Source organism: Mustela nigripes, chromosome 7 (assembly GCF_022355385.1).
Source record: "Mustela nigripes isolate SB6536 chromosome 7, MUSNIG.SB6536, whole genome shotgun sequence".
Classification (NCBI taxonomy): domain Eukaryota; kingdom Metazoa; phylum Chordata; class Mammalia; order Carnivora; family Mustelidae; genus Mustela; species Mustela nigripes.
Genome location: NC_081563.1, coordinates 12798963 through 12805136, shown reverse-complemented (window position 1 = coordinate 12805136; position 6174 = coordinate 12798963). Strand labels below are relative to the sequence as shown.

The 6174-nt window shown below is 45.4% G+C and overlaps 1 protein-coding gene across 1 annotated transcript in view; it reads right to left on the bottom strand.

The window, feature by feature from the left end:
• Positions 1-6174, bottom strand: part of KCNS3 (potassium voltage-gated channel modifier subfamily S member 3) — a 37730-nt gene that overhangs the window by 29790 nt on the left and 1766 nt on the right. The window lies entirely within an intron of this gene.

Below are 6174 nucleotides of genomic sequence, written 5' to 3'. Positions count from 1 at the left end.
CTGCATCCTGTCCTCTGTGTTTCAAAGCCCCATTGAAAGGACACCAGATGAGAAGGCAAAATGCTCTCCAGTGCCTGCATTTTAAGTCTGGGGGGCGCTGGGAGAAAACTCAGGGCGTATCACTACCAAGATGTACCACAGTGACATCTGCTTTCAAATTAGGTCAAAAAGTCTGGGGAAACTGCATAAAAGGTGAAGTTCTCAGGCATAGTATGAACGTCCATGAGCTTCCCATTTTTGCATATGCAGAGAGCCTACCCTATAGAAATGTGATTTAAGGAGATGATAAGAGACATAGATACCTTTTTACTCTTTGACAATGATGGTAGATAGGGGGGCACCTGGGTGGCCCAGTCAGTTGATCGTCTGACTTTTGATTTCAGCTCAGGTCATGATCTCAGGGTCCTGAGATAGAGCCCCGTGCCGGCTCCACACTCAGCGGGAAGTCTGCTGGATAGTCTCTCTCCCTCTCCTGAGAGACTCCTGTCTCTCCATTTAAGGCAATTCTCTCCCTCTTTCTGCTCATGCTTTCTTTCTCTCTAAAATAAATAAGTAAATCCTTTTTTTAAAGAAGATAGATAGATAGACAGACAGACAGAAGGACACTGCCATTTAATGACACTTTTCATTTATACTTTTAGCCAGGAGACAGAGAAGGTTCAACCCTGAAATAGTCTCAGAGCTAAATCATGACCAGGGGGTGTCTAATCACCAAGACGAGGAGGGGAGAAGGAGGTTTGATGTCAGCAGCTTCATGAAGGAACCACGCTTAGAAAACCGGGATCTTAAAAACCCACGGGAAAAGCCCTGCCCAGGAGGTCTGATTTCCTGACCACTAAGACAAGAGTGCTGACCTAACTTTTTGCCAGAACCCAGGCTCCTCCTCTCAATCCAAACCTACCAACCACGAGTCTTTAGCTGCCAAGTTTTCTCATCCCTCTGGCCAATGAAATTCTTTACCTTAAAGTAAATGCTAGGAAATACTCTGGGATTCACCTTGGCTTGTATCGAGAAAGCCAGACTAGTCCATAAAAGAATGAAAGTTTAAAAAAAAAAAATGTGGACATATTCAAGCGCCACATTTAGTCTACTGGCATGTTTTATCTCACCACAATAATTATTTGCCAGGATAGAAGTCCGCATTCCTGAAAGAAGTCTTCAGGAAATAGCAAATGTCTTAAATGATCTTTGGAGTAACTTTAAGTCCTATGGTCCTATCTACCTTCTCATTCCACACAGCTGCAAAGAGATTACTTTTCTTTTTTTTTTCTTTTTCTTTTTTTTTTTTTAAGATTTTATTTATTTAGGGGCGCCTGTGTAGCTCAGTCGTTAAGCGTCTGTCTTCGGCTCAGGTCATGATCCCAGCGTCCTGGGATCAAGCCCCATAGCCGGCTCCCTGCTCAGGGAGCCTGCTTCTCCCTCTGCCTGCTGCTTCCCCGGCTCGTGTTTCTTCTCTCGCTATCTCTTTCTGTCACAAATAAATAAAATATTTTAAAAAGAAGATTTTATTCATTTATTTGAGTGAGAAAGAGATAGTGACAGAGACAACAACAAAGACCATTATATTCTGCTGAACGTGGGTCCCCCGGTGACAGACCAGAGGCAGCTCTCTTGCATCTTTTTATACCATATCTATGGAGAAAGAGGAAGTTTCATGGGATAAGGAAGGGCAGGTAAGGAAGGACTCCACTGAGACGCAGAAAGTTGGCTTAGCCGCGCCCAGGGCTCTCCACCAGGCCTCACCCCCACATAGCTTCACGGGGCTCTGCGTCTCCACACCACCAGGCTTATCACTCCTGTCTCTCCATTTAAGGCAATTCGAAAGCAGCGTATTGGGAATCATCAAGAGCAAATGCTTAGAATCTCACCACAAATGTTCCACATACCCACTCATAACTCTCCTAGTTCAATTTACAAAAATGATCCAAATTAACACACGTGAATGATACTATAAAGAAAAAATATTCATAGACAGATTACCTGTTTTTTTTTTTTAAATCATACAGTCAACAGGCTGTGAGGAAAATAAGACCAAAAACAAAAACAGAGAAGAACAAGAGATAAACTCAAATTTCCCCACCAGTTAGAGACAAAACCAGAGTCAAGATTCCAATGTCTTCTGTTCTAGAAGCTCTAGCGCCATAGGACTCCAAGCACAGAGATGTAGACAGGTTGACTGGACTCAGCTCCCTGACCTCAGCTCTGTGTGGGCTCCACACACACGGGCGGATCCCCACACCCTCTCTGATCCCTTTCAGAACCGAAAGGGTTCTGTACGAGTGTGGCCTCTACTTCCTCAGCTCCCATTGGTTTCCACTCGGTCCCATCTGGCCCCAACTCTCTAATCCCCCAGGTAAGAAGGCTCCAAATTGCCATGCCTGAGCCTCTCCAATCTGTTTTTCCCTGTCTTCGGGGGCCATCCTGCAGAAATGTAAATTGGCTCCTAATACTCCCCACCCCCTACAAATCCACAAGCTCCTTCCCACAGCCCCCAAAATAAACTCTAAGGTCCTTAAGCTGGTGTGAAGGGTGCAGCATGATCTGCCCTGGCCCTCCTCTCTGGCCCCCTCCCAGCCCCCAATCCCAGATCTCCAGAAGTTCCTCCAAGTCTCCGCGTGCATCCTTGCCTTCAAACCCTCACACTCCTTCCGCGTCCTAAGATCCTCCTCCTCCCACTTTCCACTGGATAAACATCCGTGCATCCCTCAGAATGGAAAGTCCCTTTCTCAGAAAGGTCTTCCTGGGTCCCCCATCTAACCTAGTGCCCTCCCCAGCCTTGTGCCTCTCCCCCCCCCAGGAAGTTCTTTGAAGCACCTGGCCCTACTTAAATGTTTGCACGTCTTTGTTTAATGTCTGTCTCCCCAGTAGCTGCCCACTCCCTCCGTGCCTGTTTCCTTTACCACGGAATACCCAGCATCTAACAGTCCGTAATGCCAGGTAAGTACTCTAGTCCTTACAGAATGAATCCTTGTAAATGTATTTGTAATGTAAATGTAAAGAAGATATATGTATTTTTATAAATGGAAAGAGGGTTGTATTTGTAACTTAAAGAGGGTATATATGACTGCATAAGTTAATCATTAAGTCAACATTGATAAGCATCTGCTGGCGGCTCAGATGAGCTCAGTTGATCTTCTCGGGCTGATGAGCAGGAGGCTTTCATTCATGGGGGACCTCAGCAAGCACACCGAAGCCAGCTGCTGTCAACATTAACTGCTTATCTGTAACATTATTAGCTAAAAGCAGATGTTGGGCCATTATCATTCAACACTTGTGCAATTAAAGATCATTTTAAAGGGTATCTACTCCAAGCAAACCGTGGGGCAAGCCTCTGCAGGGTTCCAAAGACAGCAAGACCCTCCTGCCCACAAAGAAATGATAAAAGAGAAAGAAAAATGATAAAGGAAGCCAGGGATGGAAATTTTTCTAAACCACATTCTACATTTGATTGCCCCTTCTCAACATTTTTATGGAATTCATCATAATTGGGGTTTCTCTCCACGTCTCACATACCAGACCCCTGAATGCAAAAATAAGACAACAGCAGCAAAGATTTTCTTCTCCTTCCCTGCTCCTCCTGACTAGCCAAGAGCAGGGCCCAAAAGCCAGCTTCAGAATGAAGTTCAAACACTGCCTCCTCCCAGGACCTTCCACATCTTCCACGTTCCTTGTGAGGATGACAGATGATGGCTTTGGAGTCGGAAGACCCCTGGCTCTGGCCAAGTCCAAGAGGCTCACTTTGCCTTGCTTTCCTCATCTGCAATAGGGGCTTGCAAAACCCCAGCCCGCCCCGGGCAAATTACCCTCCGTTACTAAACTGAAACGAGGTAACCCTGTGAGAGTTTCTGCAAACTGTAGCAGGCTCTACAAATACGACAGTTTGTGACTGTTATCAGGATGCAAATATTTAGCGTCTTGTGTTGACCTGTCTAGTGCCTGTTCATCTCGAGTGTCCAGGTCCACTGTGCGCTCAGGCTCAGAGAACACACGTTCTTACAGTCCGCCTGCCCTTGGTGTCTCAGTACTGGGCACATCACACCCACACAACAAATTCTTGCAGGCTAGTTACTTCTTGGCATTTTTGATGAATTTGACTCAGTACAAACTGATCTCCCACTGTTCTGGATTCCTCATTGATAACAAGCACTTTCTCCAGAGACAGCCATGTTTACCTAGCCCGTGATCTTTATGGTCTGTCTTCTTTTTTCCCAATTACATTGGAAAGACGACATTTTTGGCAAAAGCAAAAAGAACACTTCTCCAGTGCCATTGTCAAGGTTCCTTCTAAGGATGAGATGGAGACTAAAAAGCCCCTTGGTAATGGCAAGCCACGTCTACCGCTCACTAATCAACAAACCCCACCTGAGTTCTACAAAGCATAGGTTAGTGTTGGGGCTGTCCAGATAACCAAGGAGGGCAGAATCCCATAGTAGCTGTGTAGGTGGACTGCCAGGCATAGATCCTGGCTCCATATAGTCCTAATTGTATGATTTTGCATAAGTCATCCAGTTGTTCTCTTTTTTTCTCATCTAAATAGGCTGATGATTGCTACACTTATCCTGGCGAGCACTGTGTAATGTATGTTATTGTCGAATCGCTGTATATTGTATATTCTGGAACTAATATAATATTGTATGTCAAGAATACCTCAATAAAAACAAATAAATAAATAAATTTTTAAAGATAAAATAGGGTGGTAATAGACCCCGCACCTCCAAAGGTCATCATCAGGATGAAATGATTCATGACATCCAGAGCTTTTAGCACAGTGCCTAGTATAGGGTAAGAACACATAGGAGACATCCAGATTCTTGTCACTGAACAGACTACGACTCAGAGAAGAAAAGTGACTTAGGTCAAGGATCCATGAAGAGATTGAAATCAGGGCTGGAACCCAGGTCCTTGTGGGTATGTCACACAAGGGACACTCCGGAGAATCTGCCTTCCTGAAACCTGATAAGCCAGGCCAGTAATGATACCCACCTTCGGCTCTGCCTCCAGCTACCCTGCATAGTGGCCCTTGCCCGCCAGTGGGACCCCAAAGCCCAGCCCCACCCTTTTGGTCTCCCATGGGACTCAGAATGTACCTAGAGGGGTTCCATCTACTGCTGGCTCCCCTAGAAACACTGTGATGAAGAAGGAAAGCCTCATTTCCTCATGGGGTGGTTCTGAACATTAAATGAGATAATGTCTGGAAAAGTGCCCAGCAGAGTGGCTGGCATATGGTATTCAGCCAATAAATGATCTCTATTTAAAAAAAAAAACAAAAGAGGAGGAGGAGGAAAACCCTGTAGTGCCTGTCTGCTCTCTCAAAGCTGCGCACATTCCAACCCCAAATGCCAGACACAGGGTAGATTGAGATCTTGCTTGGGTAGAACAGAAGGACATAGAGTCCGCAAAGGATTGACATGAAGGGCGAAATTCACTTAAGACAGAGGAAGTGTCTGGAGTCCCCACTGTTCCCCATCTTTCTTAAAAATAAGAATGACAATGACAATACTAATAAGGAAGCTGGTGCTTTGCTGGCAAGCCCAAGCATCCGAGCATCGGATTTTTAATACTGTAATATGTCTCAACAAAGCAAAGACGGCTTGCACACACACACCCCAATTGCTTTTATACACTTGACCCATAAAAGCTTAGCTTTGCTGCATTGATGAATGGGCTTATTCAGGCTGATTTTCCAGGCAAAAAATGGCTCAGACACAAAAGTGAATTAAAACAGATTCCACAGATCTTCTTAGAATTTTCACAACGTGCTTTGGATTCAGAGTTTGTAAGCACCTCATCTTCTCCTCCCTACCCCAATATTGACAATCCCTAGTTGTGAAAAGACAGATTTAATGTTAGAACACAAGGAAGGAATCTGGTGAAAAAAGGAAAAAGAAGGGCCGGACTAGACGGAGTAGAAACTTCATTTTGTACTGTGTATCCCCAGGACAGAGCCCGGGGCCTAGCCCGGGAAAGCCGGCTGTAAACGCAAACTGATTCAATCAACGGCCCCACGGACTCCACAACCCAAGTGAGGAGTGAAACCGAAATGTTACACCAAGTTCAACCACACTATCAACGCCACCCTCCTTCAGCCTGAACTGTGTGGGGGCAGGTGCCCAGGAAAAATGCTGGCTTCCTGTTTACCTAGGCAGGTATTTGCAAGTAGTCTAAGGCTGGGGA